Below are 21,848 nucleotides of genomic sequence, written 5' to 3'. Positions count from 1 at the left end.
TAACACGTCTCAATCACTCTCTAGCACATCAGCTACCTGAGCAGCGTGAGACTGAGATACACCTCCCAGAGGTGATGCAAGCAATCTATCTGTATAAATAGTTTTTGACTAGGGGACCCACTGGGGAGCCCAGGTATCCACATGCAGCTCTTGTAGTGAGCATCCAACTTCCCACTGGGTTTCCTTTTATTACACAGGATTCAGGAGGAACTTTGCAAGACAATTCTTCAAGTACACTTAGATGCACGAAAGAAAGTATACAGTAACCTAAGACAAAAATAATAAAATATTGTCAGCTATAACAGAATCAGAAGGAAGGGGTATCATGCTTTTATAAGTGCCTTTAGAGATGTTCAATCTATTATATCTTCTCTAAAATATTTCGGGTCTTCAAGATCAGGATGTGAAATTATTGATCCATTTTGACACGTGTTAAATTCACTGTAGCATTAGTTTTTCAGGGAGTGTCTGAACTCCTCAGCAATGAAATTACTGTACCACAGCATCACAGAAGTGAGCATCATAGTGATTTTTTTTTTCTAAGTGTTTGTATCACATGATACAATTATCTTGCTCCACTTACAAAATGTCAATGTTCAAAGAGTCAAAGAGAGGATAGAGGAGATGCTAGCTCTTTCCATTTTGAGCACGCTTGAATGGATGCCATTTTGTCTCAGAGCTGTTTTGATCTATGAACTTTGTCTCATAGAGGATTTAGTGATGAATCCTAATAATGAATTAGCATTACTCACCATCAGGACAGCTTTATAGGAAAGCCATTTTCCATGGTCATGCTACTGGACTGATTCATTGAAACCAGTGGGGCCGACTCATTTTTCGGTCACTCATAGTGTGACACATTGTGATACTAAATACAAGTAAGTAGCAACAGCTGAAAGCAATTTTTGGTTGATTTTTTTTACGTAGGCGCCATCTGCATAAAAAATTACGGACATGAGTATTCAGATGGAACTAAAATAATTAGACAACCATTAAACCTAGGGACAAAATTATTTAATTCTACCTTTTCTCTGAGGAAACATGCAGCAGCCAATCTGGACAAATTTTTTTATTAGAGAACCTGTAAAAATACCTCTAAAATAATGAATTACCCCAGGGCGCTATAAATGTACTAAATGTTCAAAAGGGGCTTCAGTAAAAAAACAAAAAATGTAAGTCATAGTTGACTTAATACATATATTTTTTTAAAGTGGTAAATATTTATATTATCTTCTGCTATATTCAATATATAGCAGGTTTACTTCTGATAAATTATACTGTGTTGACAGAATGATAAACACATCAGATCAATAGTGTACACTCATAAGGTATATGCATATATACAGTACAACAGCACACATTGTATGGGCTTAAGGGCATCAGGGTGAAATATTTACTTCACTGAGTTTCTAACACTACCTGACAACCCCATTAACATCTCTATCTCCAAGGGCAAAAAGACAAGTAAAAGGGGATGAGAAAAATATATTGAGCATATACAGTACTGTAATGGTGGTGTTGGTGGTGTGGACAGGCTACGCTTGATCAATATGACAGAGATCTTGACAAATTCAGGCAGACACTAAGGGATTGCATTAGTATGGAAGACAGTACCTTGACTCCTTCAATCTATAATTTACAGTCCGAGCAGGTAGACTGAGGCTCTGATACAGATTGCAGCTTCATTCTGCAACTCAAAAAATAGCTATTTTTTCTTTCCCAACAAAACGAGTTCATATATTTCTATGCCTTATTAGCCATGGTATAAGCTGTGATATAATCACTATAATTATTATAGGTTTTAAACTTTTATAACAGTCAAGAACATGACAATGTGATTTCAGTTACAACATAAGCTAAGTAAGCGGCAGTTTCCAACAGCTGGTCAACATCCATCACAGCCAATTCCTTGTCTCTGTGCTCTGTGCAAAGTGCATCTACAGAAGGCAGTGTTTCATGATAATGGAACTCGGCTTCCTCATAAACGTATTAGAAAAACCAACCAAGTTGATTGTGGCATTTCTTTAAATTGACATTTTAGACAATTAGTGGGGTCTTTGATTTAAACTGGACCGAGTTATGCCATTGAAGCGATCACGTATACATTCAGGGAAAATAGGTTTCTGTTTATTCCCAGTAGTGATGGGTCGTTCATAAAAGAATTTGTTCTTTTTTTAACGAGTATTTAATGTGACTCGAGTGACTCGAGCATTTAATGTGTCTGTGAGAACGAGCAGAATGATTAGTTCATTTTCTACTGGGCGCACATGCGCAAAGCATCGCAAAACCTTTTTGCTCCGAATCGTTCGTTCTTTTGTCACGTGACTCCCATAGACGCTATGCAGTACAGTAGATTCAAAAGACTAGAACTCAGACTAGAAGATTTGAGAGATGAGCTGCTCATTCTGTTTATCATAAGATGTCCATAAGCTGCATTGTAATATTTTTATTACTGGAACTATAGCCAAAATTTGTGTATGTAGACATGTTGGGTGTCTGTTTATGGAAACTGTAACATATTTTTTTCATTTCTAAAAAAAAAAAAAAAAAAAAAAAAATTTAATGAACTAAATGATTAAAAAAAATATTTGTTCATTTTGATGAACAAGATTTAAAGAACTGAGTCACTAAAATGATTCAAACTAAGTGTGGGTGCTTTAAAAATAAGTGTAAAATTAATGCTGGTGAGCTTAAGGGACAAACTGAAAGATGTACAGTACAGTACTGGAAGAAGGAAAAACACCCAGCTATTCTTGCCATTCCTTGAAGGCGTTTACAGAGGGAATAATATAAGATATTAGTTATTTTATAGTAATAGATGGAGTTAGACTTCAGGTGCATCTGTACACATTGTCACACAAACATATTGCAACCATCTGATCTGCAAGATCTGATTTGCAACCCCCTGACCTCAGTCTGTACTACAGTATGTCCTCTAAATCTGTGCAGTGTAAGGATTGTGACAACATGAGTTTAAATGAAAAACCCATAATAAGTCATTCTGCACTAAGTGCACTCTTGAAACATCACTACTGAGGTCATCGAGGGGCTTTTGGCAAGCTAAAAGACTTAGAAAGTTCAAAAGAGGGTAAGAGACTGATACCTACTCTGGAGAAATCTAGCTTCTTACAAAACATCAAATTGTGAAGTTGAGGTACTCTAAAAACTAGGAAATAGCCATTTAGTAAAAATTAATGAAACTTGTAAAATTGTTCTGAATTTTCCAAACTGCGCAAATAAGTTTCATATCATTTTGCGTTAATGGTGTTAGAAAATAAATTGAAATGCCATTGACCTTATATACGTACATTGGCGCACACCAGGAAAGCACCTGCAGGTTTATTATTGGAGTCAGCATGACTGAAAGCTTGCAAAAACTATTTTCCATTCTATGTGTACTGATAAATTAAAAGTGGATTTAAAAATTAATTCCAGGCCAAATGCTCTTTAATTTTCGTAGCTTTCCACATGTTATTCTGCTCATTAAAACTGGGTTACAGCAAGTTAACCCAGCAACCCCCTGACCTCCAGTGCAATGTGAAATAGGACTGTAGATCTGATACAGGTCAGGTATAATCCTAATGTCCACTCTTTAAATGAAAAACCCATAATGAGTCATTCTGCACTTGGTGCACTTTAGAAATCATCAAATGATAAACGAATCATTTTGGAATCTAGTAAGGTTGGTTTCTGTATGACATGAGCAGTTGGGCCCATGACTCGATGAATCAGAACTGTTTCAGGGCAAAAAAAGGACCTCCCTAATATTAGGCAGATGGTTTTAACTGAATCGTGTATGTGGAGATGAATGTGCACAATTATTTCCATGGGTTGACTGAAATGAGTCAGCATTCACAGATGACCAACGTAGAACTTGGTGTAATCACCTTGTTTTAGATAAGAATGGATGCTGGCAATGATAGCACCCATCGTTAGGGTCCTGGACTACCGATCAGAAGGTTTTAAACCCTGGTACCACCAAGCCGCCACTGTTGGGTCCGTGAACAAGACATTTATTTCTTACCAGCTCAGCTAAATTCTAAGTCACTTTGGATAAAAGAGGGAATACAAAAACGAGATCTATAAACCATAAAGTGTTAAAAGATATTTAGAGATAAGCAGGCAATAACGTTGAGTTCCTAATCTTGATCTAGCATCCATCTATCCATCTTTCTATCCATCCACCCACTTTCTGTAACAGTTATACAAATCAGCTCAAAGCTCCTATTGTAAAAGCAACATTGCAGAGGATAGAAAAATTATTCATCCCATGAGCTTTTCAATATTTTGTGGAACTGAAAGGAGTAAATGGGATTACAGTATATGCCCTGAATCTATACAAATGCCTCTAATATTCTCCCCTTACTGTAAAACCTCTAAATTTGTGCTGATACCACCAGATGACATCAGAAATAACTGTAAATTTACCTGACTTCAGCTTCTTAAAGAACAACTAAAACAAGATCACGAAGACCATGGTCTAAGATAAGTGTCAAGTAGGTTCTGTTAATGTGCATAATGAGAAAAAAAAAATTTCAAAAAATGGCAAAAATCCAAAATGCAGTGCATTTCTAATACTGTAAACTGTGGAAAAGTTCAAGGAGGGTGAATATTTATGCTAAGCAGTCCATATGGTCCAAAAGCCAGCAGAATAATTATTATGCATGTCACATTTTTTGAGATCACTAAGGTCCAGTAAACAATTGAAGTACAATTAGGCACACATACAAGTCACAGGATGAGTCATAATAACTTGAGTCATGATAACTCTTATTAGCGATCATCCACCTACATTGTCTCCACACTTCTCCACCAGCTGCACACAATTTAGGAAAGGGTCTTGGCTGTTATGTCACCAAAAAAAAAAAGGTGAGCCCAGGCACACTGCTGTCTCAGCCTTATCATCTGTGTTATTCAAAGGGCAGGCAGGGACTAATAATAGATCCTGTCATCGAGGGGCTTTTGGCAAGCTGAGAGACTGAGAGAGAGAGTGAACGACACCTACTCTGGAGAAATGTAGCTCCTTACAAAACATTAAATTGTGAAGTTGAGGTACTATAAAAACTATGGAATAGGCATTTAGTGCTTAGAAAAATAGTGTAGAAAGAACGAAAAAAAAGGTACTATGGGGAGAATTTAAATAAATAAATAATGAAACTTGTAAAATTGTTCTGAATTTTCCAAACTGCGCGAATAAGTTTCATATCATTTTGTGTTAATAGTGCTGGAAAATAAATTGAAATGCCATTCACCTTACTGTATATACATTGGCGCACACCAGGAAAGCACCTGCAGGGTCATTATTGGAGTCAGCGTGACTGAAAGCTTGCAAAAACGATTTTCCATTCTATGTGTACTGACAAATTAAAAGCGGATTTAACAATTCATTCCAGGCTAAATGCTCTTTCATTTTCGTAGATTTCCACCCGTTATTCTGCTCATTAAGACTGGGTTACGGTAAGTTAAGCCTTAGTAGCATGCAACCCTGGAAACCAAACATTTGCTTCAGCCTTAGAGAGATTTAGAGGTTGTTTATAGTAGTAATAACATGTTACAAGTGTGTATGTTTTACAAAATAAAAAAGGTAAATTCATTATATATGCATGCTAAACTATAGCAGAATTTCACAAAATTCATAGTCACTAACAAAATGGTATAACTTTCTTAAATGGTGAGCTTTCTCACCTTTTAATTAAAATATTAATTGCTGCTGAACTAACAATTTAGCACATGTCAAATATTTTAAATAATACATAATAAGCACAAGCCGTAGGTCAAGATGACCTATTCTTCAGACTTTGTCTCTCTAATTAGATACAAGCCAGCTTACTGGGTTAAAATAAGCCCATCAGCAGCAGACTGGCTGTCCTAATTCCAACCCTACTTTTTCTGCTCTCATGTCAGCACTATTAATTATTTTTGTAGCTGGAGTGTCCAGCATTCATCAGTGAAGCTGCATTTGCTCATAGCTTTGATCCAGAAGGTTTGCTTCATAAAAGTGGGATGCATCAAAGCCAAAATCAGAGCTGTGATAGTGTTTATTTAGTTCTCTATCCATGCATACATATGTACTTTCAATAGGTTACCAGTGACATAACCTGATAGGATTGATTACTGCTACTCAAAAACTGATCTTCTGTTTTCAGAATGCCGATTGGTCAGACAATGGAATATTACAAGACCAATGAGAGGTGACACTGAAGGATTTAACCTTGCCAGTACATGGCAGTCAGTGGCAGAAGGCCTGCTGAACTCCTGTCACATAAGAAGTCAGGTGCTGGGGCAGTTGAAGCAGAGGAGGTGTTGATGGCGGCTGGAGACCAGTCCAAGAGACAAAGTGTTGGGTTACATGCAGCGCCAGACTTGTAAATGTAGAACATAAACGCTGCTCCACATAGATGGGGCAATCTTAGATGAGACAGCCAGCTTTTGTTTCACTTAAGCTTGACAGACTAGACACAAAAACAGAATTTACCAAATGGATCTTATATACACCACTGAGAAGCTACTGGAACGTTTGAGTGCGTCTTGAAAAATTTTAATATTGTAAAAAGTAATTTAATTTAAAAAGTGAATTTATATATTCTAGATTCATTACGAGTAAAGTATTTTTTATTTTATTTTATTTTAATTAGGATGATTATGACTTACAGGTTCTGAAAATTTAAAATCCAGTGTCTCAAAATATTAGAATATTTAATTTTAGCTAATTACTATTCATGCTGTATAATTACAGTCTCTTAGTATAGTTCAGTACAGGCATGGGGAAGACTGCTGACTTGGTAAACCACAGAAGCTGCTGTATTAAAGCATATTAAAGCAAAGGGAAAATGTGGTAGGAAAAGGTACACAAGAAACTGGGATGACTGTGCAGCCTTAAGAAAATTGTCAATCAAAGCAGATTTAAGACGGTTGGAAAAGCTTCACAAGGTGTAAAGTGAGGCTGGAGTAAATTAAGAGATAAAAAAAAAAAAAAAAAACCCAGCTAACTGGACAATATAGATGAGCTAAATGCTGCTATCAAAGCAACCAGTTCTTTAATAATATAATGCCTCAGCAGTCCCACAGGCTGCCAGATGCCATAATTTGTGCTAAAGGAGCGCCACCTAGGCATTTTCATGAGCTATCTACCACAAGCTTCAAAATTAAAGCAAACAAACAAAAAAAATTACTTTACATAAAATAAATCATATATATATATGATAGAGTTTAGATTTTTTAATTAAATTTCACAAAATGTAATTTTTTTGAGATACAGTGCATATACGGGTATATAGTGAGTCACACCATTCAGCCATACCATTAAAACACAATGTGCTGTGTGCTGTGGTGTCTGGCACTAAGGTGTTAGCAGCTCATCCTTTGGGTGCTCTGGGTTGCAGTCTCCATGGATCAGACTTTTTTGTCTAGCACATTCCATGAATGCAAGGTTTAAACTTTAGAGGTTTTGAAACTTTAAACTTTTTACCTGCTAAGCCCCATACGAGACAGGCTATGATGCACCAAGCATTTTGATGCCTTTCTCTTGTGGCCAGCATAGACTTTTTTCAGCAATTTATGCTGCATTGGATTCTGTGTCGGATTGGACTTTATGGGCTGGCCCTTGGTCCCTACAGGCATAGATTAGCCTTGGCTAAAGACTATGTACGTTTATGAGCTATATAAACTTCATCAAAATTTTCAGCTCTTGGTTAGAAAGTATTGTCACAGTCGAAAATACACTTGGAAAACAGAGTGTCACTTTTTAGTCTTGCTAGTGGAAACAATAATGAACCAGCAGGCCAAACAAAACTATGAACAGGTGCGAAAACATTCCTGTTGCATCACACTGAGGTGGTTTCATCAGCAATAACTCTTCCTGACAGCGCTGAATTCCAGCTGCAGCTGTGAAACAAGATGCTGACACTGCATGCAACTTTAAAAATCATATGCAAGCTCTAGCGCTGCCAGCAAAACCATGCTGTATACAGTACAAACCAGGTTTAAACATACTGCCAGGAATTTAGCTCTAGGTCTGCATTAGCTTTAAAATAAGGTCTCTAAGAAATCCCTCTGATTAGTCTTTTCAGCATGCTCGCTGACCTTCAGGTACACGCTGTTGCTGCCTTAAACAACACCACTAACCCAGCTTTACCTACTGTAGAGCATGTGACACTTACTGGAAAATTCCAGTGTGCGTGAGGGTGAGAAAGTGAGCACTCTGTGGCAGAGCTGCACCCTGCTTATACAAACTCCCTTACTCCTGGTCTGATAAAGCTCTACCTTATCAGTTTGAGTTTTTTCCCCCCCATCCTCCTTACCTTTGCTCATGCCAAAGCTGAGGGTATTCTGGAGACCTTTCCACATAGTATCACACACACACACTCCCACAGTATGCACACGGCTGTGGAAGTTTTGGACAGGAAAGGAAAAAAAGCTCTCCTGGTACACTTTTTGTACACAAAGCCTCCTTTATGAATTAAGGCTGTGTATTTTTACATGTCTTTTACAGACTGTTAACCATTTCTATTTCTGCCAAACTAAACTCTGAGAGTACTTGGTTTGCAAGTGACTATGTAGAAAATGAGCCAAAACAGGCTTTACACTGGACAAGGTGCAAAAACTTCCACATTATTTGCAGCATATTGGCTTTTATCTCTTTGTGAAGTAAGTGAAAACCAGGGAGAGAAAGCTAAAGCTGTTCAGTCATTAAATATACCTGTAAACACACTAATGAAAATAAATTATTATTAAAATACATTATAAATCTTTATTTACAAGCAAGATGTTTAACAATCAAACCATAAATTTCCCAGGTTTTCGCAAAATGGGCGATATGAATCATAGCCATGTGTCTGAGAATGTAAAAATATAGTAACAGTGATGACCATTAGCCTTAAATCAAGCTCCCTTGATTTGACTGGGTTTAATCCAAATAACAAAACTTTAAATACAAGTAAGTCTATAAATAACATCAGCTTGGACCTAAAGAGTTTTATCAGTAAAACATTAAGAAAAATAAAACTTTGGAGCTCAACAAAATAGATTAAAAATTACTTTACCACTGGTGGTTAGTGATGCCTGTCAGGTTAGCTGCTAACTTGCTAGCTTGTATTCAGTGAAGAAGCTAGTAACAGCTAGCCTATTAAAGCTTGACAAATCAAACAACAACAACAAAAAGCATATAAATAATAAAACCCTGTAGCACAATATAATTAATTAAATCATTTTAGAAATGTCTTCTTAAAAATATTGAATTTCATAAAAAGTAATGAATACTGTAGACACTTTTCTACATTTCTAATAAAGAAAGATTTCACTGCTGTAAAAGAAATTACTGGGGAGGCCATGATTCTCATGTAGTCTTAAGGAAAACACCTGTTTACTGTACACTTATAAATAATGTTTGTTAAATAAATATGTATTGAGGGTTGTTACATTATTTACAGTTATAGGTTTCAATGCACAATAGGTTTCACTCTTAAACTTGTGATAACATCTTGCTCTGAACAGCTCATGGTGTCAAATTCAGAAAAAAATATTTTAATAGTTATAAAACATGATCGTGTTTTAGGTTTACTAGTGCTTGTAAATTGCTCTTCATTTGAGTGGGCATTTGTGCTAATGCTCAGTGCTCAGTTCTAATTTACCCCGCCTTGTGGCTGGAGTTCCCTGGGAGAGGCTCCAGGCCTATCCCAGGCCTGTAATAATGGCATTAAATCTACATAAGCAATGGACATAAACCTACATAAACACAAATAAAGACTTATTTTAATATGCATCATAATCATTGGTCATTGTGTCAATTATGATGTTGCATTGAGATCAAGTGATAGAAGGTTGACCTTGTCAAAGAGCCCATGTCATAGTTCATGTAGGCTTATATTCTTCCAGGAAAAGCTTTCAAGGTGTTATGCAGCCTTTTGTATGTCCTATGAGTAAATAAAGTGTTAACATTTGAACTGGGAACCTGTGCATGAAAGCACAAAAACATGTTGTAAATTTGCAGGGAAAAAAAAAATAAATGAAAAAATTCATATTCTTGTGGCCAGCTAAGTGTGTAATAAACATCAGGCAGTCCGTACACAACTACTTACAGTATACTGAATGCGTGTGCCAAAATGAAAGTGTTTAATTAAACCTAACTTCATTATTTATGACACCAGTTCCATAAAAGAGAAATAACTGTGAGGCTGGATGAGTAAGCGATTGGGAGAGCCAATTATAGTTAACCGCAGAAAGCATCTGGCCAGACCTGGCAACGTGAATGCAAGTCATCCATATTTCATTTTTTAATCAACTTTGAATGTCACACAAAGCCTTGTGCATGCATGAGATAAACGCATGGCTGGCAGATGCTTATCAATGTCCTATCAGAATATATGAAAAAATCCTCTAAACTAAAATGTGTTATTTTTTTCTTCATATGGTGACATCAATAAAAACGACAATTTGTCCTTTCCCCAACAATAAATCCACAAAATAATAAACTGAACTAAGAAACAACTCAGCATCAAGCTAGTGATGACATCTAGCTGGTCAAGAGCAGGCTGACAGATGGAAGCCACCCAAATCTTTGCACAGTAAACAACTGCCAATGAACGACAAGCTCTGTTACGGGAACTAGCCACACATCATTTGCACTAGTGTTAGTCTTGTATGTTTCACCAAGACAGTGAGACAGTTAACTTAGGACCAAGAAGCTTGACATTTAATCTGACTTTTAAACAATGCACACAACTCTCTTTGAACACAAAACCCTCGACACGTTACATAAACACAACAGCAAGAATAAAAACCTTACTCATTGAAAAGAAAGCAAAGAAAAGGATAAGACAATATGGTGCAGTTTAGACTTGATAAGACAGTAATCCGAGAACACTTTCTTGAGCAGGTTTGTTTCAATTCTTGAAATAAAACCACAGGAAAACAATGACCTCATGCTGACAGGGAATAGGGGTGGGGAGATAAGCTTTAACAAGCGTTCCTTTCCCACCGAAATACCTCAGTGAGCTCCACACACCTCATACAGCATCAGAATACAGTACAATACAGGTCTGAGGGAGTGCTAAAAAAGCAGCACAAAGCGCAATCGCTAACATACAGACCATACTACTAGGAAAAACGTTGCCACTTTATTTATAAGAGACACAGGTGCAGGAAAAAGGGTGACCGCAGGTCACAGGTACATTTGAGATCTTTAAACCATTGTGCAGTCAATGTGGTGAATTAACGTTGACATGTCTGCTGTATGAAACATACTTATTAGGTTTTCTACTGGAGCAATGAAGCTTATACATATAACCCAACAACGGATTTTTTGTAAAGTTTTTTTGTAATGGAACAAAAACACTTCCCCATATTTTTTTGAAAGGTTTAAACGAACTTTTCAAACTAATCTACTTCATTTCCAGCTTTGGGAGAAAGATTAAAGAGATATGGCACAAATCGTTCGTATTCGTGATGTTTTGTTGATATTTTGTAGATTGCAGTAAAGTGTCCTCAACACCTCATTAGAAACTGAAGAAGTAAAATTGATCTGAGGAATACATTTCCAGAGAAAGCTTTTCAGCTACAGTATCCTCTAAAGAAACAATCATTAGACACTAAACATGGGGCGGGGAAAAAATTACTTCTCTAACAGTGTGATTCCATTTAAAAGGGAAAGAAATATACAGCTTTCAAGCTGAACACAGGTCAATACCCTTGCACTGGCTCTTCATTACAGAATTCAGTTTGAGGCTTTTTAAAAAATTTTTTTTTTTTACCTTGCTGTTAAAGCTCTTAAAAATCCAAGAACTTTGATGTTAAAACATACAATGTTACACTGTGTTACTACAGATTGGATAACAAATAGTAAATTAGTATTATATTATAAAATTAGATGTGTTACATAAACTTTACAGATTTGCTTTCACATGTAAAATCAAAACGACACGAATAAAAATAATGATCAGAATCAGATCAATTGGTAATCGTTTAACTATATCCATCACTCCACGCCACAGCTTTTCTAATTGTTAAAAACTGTCAGTTGAAGAATGGGTCAATCTTGAGGAGAGAGCAACTGCCTGCCAAAGCCCAGGCAGTTGAAACCAATCACAAAAGCACTTTTAGCAAGAAAACATCATCTTAAATAACAGTAAGTTTTTTAGTAGCTGCTTCTAAGTCATTCTGGATTCCATCCGTATTGTTTTCTAGACACCTATGGTGAGCTACAGATATAACAAGCTTCTACCACAAGGCTGAAGCCCAAATGCCTCCTTAGCCCCAAATGAAGGGCACTACTTGGTGTGTCGGACAAGTGGACTGTACTCTGTACGTAACACTAGCACAATAGCTTTCCATTTAATGCTAATTGGGATTCAACCCTGGAATATATGCGATTTACCAGACTGTCCACCACCTCCATGGTTCATTCTCTTCATGGTTTATTTTTGGCTACATAGTACCAGTAAGAACTTAAAACTACTTTTGCACCTGCTAATTATAATTAATATATCCTAACTGTGCTGATATCTAGCGCATCACTCCTACTTGTGTGATATTGCTTAATTATATTTTATGATTTTTTTTTTAAAATGCTTGTTTGGTTGTGCATAGTAATGTCATATTAAAAAGAAGCATTAATTAATTTTAATGTAATGAGTGTGAATTACAAAAAATATATAAAAAGTGCATTAAAATAACAACAGTATAAAATGTTTATTACTACTTGTTATTAATTTTTTTTTATTTGTTCTTCTCATTATTATTAAACGGGCGAACATACAACTTGGTTTCTCAGTTCAGTTTTTTCGTTTCCACAGATTTCTTTTTCAGTCTGGGAAAATAGTACATGCTTTTCATTGCTAAAATGTGGATGACAGTGTTGCGTATTTATGACAACTATAAACACACTTGCAAATATTTCATGTCATCTCAATACTGGGAAATACAATGACAAAATAAATTGCACCTTCGAACAAATAACTAATACTAAGAAACAATAAACTGGCCTGTCCTGAGCTACTCGGTAATAGACAATATCCAAAAAGTTTGACTTATTATTTATTATCTTTTAGATAAAGCAACCTTTTTCACTTTTAGGGCCTTTGCTATAAATCAATTTGTTCATGAGTTTGTTAACCCCAGGACAAAACATTAATAAAGAAGTAGAGTTCAGGCATCTGGGGTTTTGGTTCCCTTTACAGCATCTCTCTCAGTAGTCATGTGCATGGCTCAGCTGAGTCAGCTAGCATTGAGCAATCAATTGCAACAAGAGAAATGTGGTGACTAATGTGTTATCAGAATACACCTCTTGGGAATCACTTTCAAATTAGAAAATTAAAAAACCTCATTAAAGCAATGATGTGCTTTTACTATCTAGGGCCAGTATTTGCATGTGCAGTGCATTCACATCCACAAATATATCCCAGCGGCAAAATCAGGGATTGGATGACTCACCAAAAGGCCTTGAAAGCTTCATAAATCTCCTGTGCTTGCATGCAGCAGCTCTGTTACAGACGTGGATCTGCACTGTTGTCAGCCCGCGCCAGCTAAGCAGCAGCTTTGGCACCTGGGAAGGTCAAACAAAATAACAGCAGTCAACATGCAGCTCTGGAAAGCATAGCCAATACACAAGACCACAGGTATTCAAGGAACTCATGAGCAAAACAGCACATGACAATGCTGACTCTCCTTTCTGCTTTACATCACAGTCTTCTATACAGGACTTATTTGCATCTGATTTCAATGCTGCACTGAAGGAAACCAGTAAATGATGAACTCAGCATATTTTTCTCACATGACTCCATGGTGAGAACTCTTTATCAGCACCGCTCACTTCTGCTTTAATGCAATTATCACCACTGAGTGTGATCCCTGACTTTGGTCAGCACATGGAACAAACAATACCAATGCAAAATACCCACCAAGAAAAAATAGAGTCATCATCAGAATCTGATTTGTTCGCCCGGTATGTGGGTGCAGTGTGCTTTCACCGCTCACATGAGAAGGAACAGAACTCAATTGAAATGAGATTCATAAATATATATGGACATAGTGGCAAAAAATGCTCTTACACAGTATGTTTGTAAAATAAAAATAATATATGTGCATGTATATATTATGTACACATACACACACATACTGTCTATGATTATATGACAAGTTTGTCCCAATTGGTTTTCTATAATAGCATTGCTGTTACTCGTCTGTGTGTGAGATAATGGTTTAACGTGGATAATAAGATGATTGAGGAAGCATTACCAGGTGTACTGAACAGCCAGTTTCATTATAAAAAGCTTCTAGATGGAGGTTTGGATAAAATCAAAATTAAGTGTTTTAAACTACCTTCAACACACTAGCTATAAGCTATGGGAGTGGTGGCTCAGTCAGCTAAGGCTCTAGGCTATTAATTTCCGGATCCAGGTTTGAGCCCCGGTGGGTTGCCACAACTTCATTTGAGAGACATCAATTTAGCATTTATTTAATGTTAATGTCTGGGATATTATAAGACTGTTTTCTTACCTTTAAGTATGTCACGCATTCATTATTCCAAAATTAGATGCTTATATTACAAATAAAACTGAGTATATATACACATAACACACAATATATACACATACATACACAGTATATATAAATTCCAATTTTATATAGGAACCTCAGTAGTCCAACTAGGGAACAGTGGAGGCAAATGGTGGGTAGGACCTCCACTCAATATTCACACACACATTTACACAATATGCAATTTGGGAATGCTGATTAGCCTAACCTCTATGTCTTTGGACTGTGGGAGGAAACTCAAGTACCTGGAGGAAACCCACCAAGCATACAAACTTGGACCTCAAGGTGGGAATAGAACCCGGACCCAGCAGGTGTAAGGTGACAGTGCTAACTACTAAGCCACTGTGCCGCCTACATATGTATATCTTACAAAGGTAACACAAGTTGAAATCTAGTAAAGCACATTAAAAGTATCCATAATAACTAAATAAGATAGTGTAATATAATATAAAAGGCCAATTGATTTAATTAAAACAGTGAGCTGTACCATCCAGCTGTACTACCAAAACATTTCAGGTAGTACACAATGTCCCTCCATACTGATTTGAATCTTCAGCATACAACACCTTTACTCTACTGTACAGCTGCAGGTTGCCAGATTATATTTGGTTATGTGTTTTTATATATATATATATATATATATATATATATATATATATATACATACATACACACACACACACTCACATGCACACTATATACAGTATATATATATATATATATATATATATATATACATATAGTGTACATGTAAGTATATATATATATATATATATATATATATATATATATATATATATATATACAAACCTAACGTATACATGTTGGACATGACGTTAGACATGACTGCTGAAACTTTGGAGTGAGGATTTTTGAAATCTGGCAACCCGTCTATGTTCGTTATATAGTAGCAAACCAATGAATTATAGTAATACATTTAAAGATATTTAGTTTGAACACGATTACATAATTGTTGTAAATGGAGCGTGCGTACGTGCGTGTTTATGTGTGTGTGCGTGCGCGCGCGCGTCTGTGTGTGTGTGTGTGTGATGCGGTCCCATCGGAAAACTACTGCATAAATGACCTGCATCTATGACAAGCAAGACATCTTGCAAAAAGATGAGCAACCGGGGTAAAAGCACTTGATTATCAAATAATCATCAAAATACAAAGTATCCAAGACATCAATCATCTGAGGAGTTGCAACATTCGCGCGTTACTGTTACTGCAACATGACCCTGATGTGACAGGTCTCTGTATCTCGATGCCTCGAGGATCATCTCTCTCAGTACATCTCCAATTTCACTCAATTAATCATACGTTGCTACTATGCGATCAGAAATACGACTACAATTAATAAAAGCAGGATGACAACCCAGCAGAATCATTACCGCTACTACTGCGTCGAGTCAAGCGAAGGACAGGAGCGCGACGGGAGCGACCCGAGATGCTGCTCCCTATAATAACCCCCCCCGCCATACACACTCTCTCGCTACAAATAAAATACTCACCCAGTAACCCGTGTGTTTCTGCACAATCGCCTGTAGTGTGTCTTTCCTACAGTACGCGTCTTTACAGCAGTCCCTGGATGTGCGGTATTTTTTTTCCGAGTGTGTGTTTTGGTGCACTGGCCGGATCCGCTGAGACGTCTTGCAGTTAAAGCCACTTTAAATACGCCTTTAAAGGGAATATTAGTCGGAAATAAACGTACCGCTTCCGCTGACGCACCAAGTAGATTTGCATAAGGGGCGGGGTTTATACTTAAGGGTATAGCCCATAAAAGCAGACTCAAATGTCAGTATGGGACTGCTGCAGTACACAATACAGTAGATTTCTGACAATTGCCATAGTTAAGTAACATTATTAACTTACCAAACGTGGACCAGCAAAAATAAATAAATAAAACAAATAAATAAAATGTTTGCAATCATATTATTAACAACACTAATGGCTGACAATGCTATTGAAGAAAATGATGATGACAGGGATGATGTTTTATGATTATGTTTTATGCCATGTTCTGACATCAGTGTCATCTTACTTTTGTCATTTGAGTAATTTGGACTGAGGTTGATGAGCTTGAACTCAAGAGCTTACCTCCACTGGCACCACACATTTCGGACTGATATGACTAATTATTATTATTATTATTATTATTATTATTATGGCTGGCTTGTGAAGTTCCTTAGTTATGCAGATGGGGCTATCTGGAAGTTGAGAGACGTCAACTGAACTTCTTTCTTAGAAACGTCTACTACCTAAGTTTAGTTGACATGACTTACATTATTTATATAAACAAAAATTACAAACTAACAAGTATTATACATTCTCAGATTTATTACAAACTCAGTTAATGCTTATGCGATATGATACCCAAAACGCAGTTTTCACATCAGTGATATTTAAAGTGGTGTCTCCCCAGCAATCCATAAGGCATAGTTTTATTTATTTATTTATTTGTTTGTTTGTTACAGTGGTGGAAACAACTGGAAATCATAAAAATAATAATTTGGGATTGTCCACATGCTATCCGGTTTCTATGGTAGTTATTTATGTTACCAACTCAACGCCCGATTGTCATTCACACACTACAGGCAATTTGGGAATGCCAATTAGCCTATCCTGCATGTCTTTGGACTGTGGGGGGAAACCAGGGTACCTGGAGAAAAACCACCAAGCACAGGAAGAACATGCAAATTCCATCCACACAGACGCCAAGGCAGGAATTTAACCCACACCCTGGACATGCAAGGTGACAGTGCTAAGCACTAAGCCACTGTACTGACAAATCATACCCTACACTATCAAATGTATTATATTTAAATGTTCAAGCATGAAAGTCAACTTAAACCTGATATGTTATATCTGTTAAAAGTTGGGAAATAACAAATTCTATGGCTGCAAAAAAATTAAAATTGATTAAGATCGTCTGCTTTACACCATATAGTGTACTATAGGCCTACTTGATACCGAGGTGAAGACATTAGTGATACTGTATGTCATTTGTGAATACTGGCTTGCTAATAGAATAATAGTGTAGTAACCAGGAAAAATAAAAGTTAAAAGTTTTGAGATTTTCTACCATTTTCTACCAATTACAGGCTAAAGTAAAATTTATTTTTTTAAAGCACTATTCAGACATGACATGATGTATTCATGGTATAACATATTATTATAAGAGTTGACCTAATATACATATGAAATTGTATATATACAAAACACACACACCTATATTTATATAGTATGTAGTTCACATACCATACTGAAAAAGTGAAATAGTGAAAATCACTGATGATAATGCCTTTATGGGGTATACATGGGGTATACTTGTAGTATGTAAACTTTATTTTAATGCATAATTGCTATTTTCATCTTTTTTACGGCTTATTGTAGGTCTAGTAGATACACAAGTTCTTGCTTGATCATACGGTATGTCATATGACTATTTGTTCTAGGATCTCAATGACTTTGTTGGTCTAGGAGATTAATGATTTATTATTCTGTATTTCATTGTCTATAGATCAGGAGATGATAGAAAGCAGTGAGCTTAGCACTATTATATTGAAGTAAAAGCACAAAATCTTATTTCACCGGAAATTATATTTAATTCTACTTACCATTTTATGGAAGATAAACTTTGGCATGGGCATGCACAGCCTGTAAAATGACTGACAAAACAGATTTAAATGGGACCTAAATGCCGGAGCTATTATGGCATAATTACATGTCTCTTTTACCCATCCCCTTATTTGCACTTATCGCAACCATAAGTATACATATATTAATTAAAATAATGTAGATCAATTTTAATCTTACAGGAAATATATGTAGGCCAAAAAAGAAAGTAGCAAATTATGTAAACGACCTCTTCTCAGACACACACACACACACACACACACACACACACACACACACACACACACACACACACACACACACACACATCAAACTAAATAAAAAACACATAACCTATGAGTTTTGCATGTATGAAAAAGAAGCAGGTGTGACTGAGTCCACAAAAGGACTGAGGCTGGTTTTGCAGGATTCTTAGTAAAACCCAGCAGCTCATTTCCTTATAAAATTGCACAAATTGTACCTGACACTATATTTTAAGCAAAGGTTAATCAAACCATTATTTAATTTCATTAATTATTATGTGCTGCTTTTTATAGTATTTTTTAGAATGTAAAAACTCTTTTTTGAAGCTATTCTTGCTCTACAGCAGTTATTTGCACGTGTATTTCAGAAAAAGAACATCATACCAACAGTAAAATATGGTGGTGGTAGTGTGATGGTCTGGGGTTGTTTTGCTGCTTCAGGACCTGTAAGGCTTGCTGTGATAGATGGAACCATGAATTCTACTGTCTACCAAAAAATCCTGAAGGAGAATGTCCGGCCATCTGTTCGTCAACTCAAGCTGAAGCGATTTTGGGTGCTGCAGCAGGACAATGACCCAAAACACACCAGCAAATCCACCTCTCAATGGCTGAAGAAAAACAAAATGAAGACTTTGGAGTGGCCTAGTCGGAGTCCTGACCTGAATCCTATTGAGATGTTGTGGCATGACCTTAAAAAGGCGGTTCATGCTAGAAAACCCTCAAATAAAGCTGAATTACAACAATTCTGAATTAAAACAATTTTGGATGAATGGGCCAAAATTCCTCCAGAGCGCTGTAAAAGACTCGTTACAAGTTATTGCAAACGCTTGATTGCAGTTATTGCTGCTAAGGGTGGCCCAACCAGTTATTAGGTTCAGGGGGCAATTACTTTTTCACACAGGGCCATGTAGGTTTGGATTTTTTTTCTCCCTAAATAATAAAAACCATCATTTAAAAACTGCATTTTGTGTTTACTTGTGTTATCTTTGACTAATAGTTAAATGTGTTTGATGATCAGAAACATTTTGTGACAAACATGCAAAAGAATAAGAAATCAGGAAGGGGGCAAATAGTTTTTCACACCACTGTACATACATACATACATACATACATACATACATACATACATACATGTAAAAGGAAAATAATTTACATTTTATTTACATATTTCCAAATTATTCATTTATTTACTTTTATTTATTTACTGTATCACCCAGAGGATGGGTTCACTTTTGGTCATTTTCCTCTGAAGGTTCCTATCCTAAGGAGCTTTTCCTGACATTGTTGGAATAAATAAAAAAATGTATAACTTATATCTGAAATTTATATAATTCTGAGAACTGTTTTTGGAAAATGTCCATTGATAAAATAGTTCTATAAATATAACTGAATTTATTTGAATTTATTTGAATATCAATCTCACTACATGAATTTGGGTAAATCACTGTGGGATGAAATCACAGATTTATTTATTTATTTATGCAAAGATGTCAAAGTTTATTTTTTAAAGAGACAAAAAAAAAAACTATTTCATACTCAAATGAGGTTTCCCACACCACCACTTATACATTAACCTTTTCCACTTATTTATTATTATGTTTTTTAATTAATAAATGTAGGCTTTAGCAGTGTGATTTGTTTAAACTGTATCTGAGGTGTATATTATTAAGAGCGGTGAGATCTGTGCTTGAGTCACAGCTGTGTATGAGGCGGCATGGCAGGAAAGAATTTGCTGCACCACTACTTGTTGAAGAAGGGCTGTGCAGACTGTGTATTAGAGGATATGATTATCAGCAGTAAGAAAAAGCACATGGATTTTATGAAGCATAGACACAAATTACACAATAACTGGGATATTGCTTAAATGCACATTTGTTGGAAAAAAGGTTATTTTATTACATTGGATTAGCCAGCTTTAGTGAATTAACTGTTACAAAACAAGCCTAACACAATTTAAATATTTACTTAATGCAGGCATGAACTATTGAATTTTGTTAAAAGCCCATGAAATATTTTCATCCATAAGGTCAGATAGTCATATATTACACGACCTACGAAGGGTAGGCTGGTTGTTTAAACATCGCACATTACCCTCCTCCCTTAAAACACACACAGTTATAGGCCATTATACCAAAGCATTATTGAATTTTTAAACTTATCTGGGCAGAAATTGTTGATTAATTTTCCTTAACAGTAGCTCTGACTGTAGTTTTGTGTAATTTTGTTTAATTTTTATTAATATGGTGATTGTAATACGTTATTGCTTCTATAATAACAATATACTGTATAGTGATGGTTATATTGTATGTCTCCAGTTCCACTCTATACCATCCTTAATTTTTTTTCCACATGACAGTCTTCAGGACTTTTCACTTTTCTTGGTAACAAGATATTTTTTATCTTATTGATGTTCTCAGAATGTCTGTTCAAAGCTGTTATACTGAATATATATATATTTTTGTGGACAATGCACAACCTTAAAAAAATATATACAGATGGGATGATCTGCTGTGCTGACCATTTTGACAGGAATGACAGAAAGAACAGTATTTAATTCATGTTTTAAATTATTATTATGAGACCGAATTGGAATTCAAGAAACAATGGCAGTGAGCCGATTGGGAGGTGAACGAGTCCGTTCGGATCAGTGCGCTTAGAAAAAAGATCTGACTTAAGAGCCAGGATTTTCATCACTACATTTTATTCACATGGTCTATTTCAGGACACACTAAAATGTATTTTGCTGTTTTTCACTCACATAATCACATGGGGAAAAAAAACCCTCTCCGTTATAGTTTGTAAGGGAAGCGTCTTTGGTCAGCACTATTCAAGCTTTCAGCCCACCCCCCCAACAAACATGCACTGTTCTGCCGGGTGTGAAAGTGAGTGAGGTGAAATGGAACCTCTAGATAATGGAGCACTTCACACAGAGGAACAATTGCAGTCTGGAGCCAAGCCAGGGCAGAGGCCAGAAGTGACACTTCATGTTCCTTCATTCTACTCTATATCAATACAATGGTTTCCTGACTGGCCTCTCTGTAAGCCGCGGCTGGGGGAAGATCTCAGTGACCCTGCTCCACAGAGCCTTGTTTTGGATCTGGCCTTCCCTGGCCTAGCTTCCTTTTGGCCCCTTCATCGCTGTTTAAGCACTGAAATACTCATAGACATATGATTTCTCCCTTGAGCCTTCATATCCTGATTACATGAATGAAATGCCAAATACTCAATATTATTGCACCTGTAGGAAACTCAGTGTAGGACGTTATGTTTTTGCTGATCAAATAATGAGTTATTGCATTGATAAGGATAAAATTGGCAACCGAATATGCATTATGGGCAATTTTTGGACCAACCTTGACCACCATTCACACTTAGACAGCTAAACTGCATTTAAATACATCGCTTAAAACCTCTTTGCCTGTCCACCTCTCTATAGAGGTC

The 21,848-nt window shown here is 36.2% G+C and overlaps 1 protein-coding gene across 1 annotated transcript in view; it reads right to left on the bottom strand.

Moving 5' to 3' along the window:
- Positions 1–16,189, bottom strand: part of LOC128518815 (solute carrier family 45 member 4) — a 43,902-nt gene extending 27,713 nt beyond the window's left edge. Inside the window, exons 1-2 of the mRNA XM_053492115.1 lie at positions 16,041–16,189; positions 13,426–13,537 (exon numbers count right to left, since the gene is read on the bottom strand). The gene's annotated coding sequence lies outside the window, so the exon portion shown is untranslated. The remainder of the gene's footprint in view (positions 1–13,425; positions 13,538–16,040) is intronic.
- Positions 16,190–21,848: the final 5,659 nt, after the last annotated feature.

This window comes from Clarias gariepinus, chromosome 3 (genome assembly GCF_024256425.1).
Source record: "Clarias gariepinus isolate MV-2021 ecotype Netherlands chromosome 3, CGAR_prim_01v2, whole genome shotgun sequence".
In the NCBI taxonomy this organism is placed as follows: Eukaryota; Metazoa; Chordata; class Actinopteri; order Siluriformes; family Clariidae; genus Clarias; species Clarias gariepinus.
This window is presented reverse-complemented; position numbering and strand designations above follow the sequence as displayed.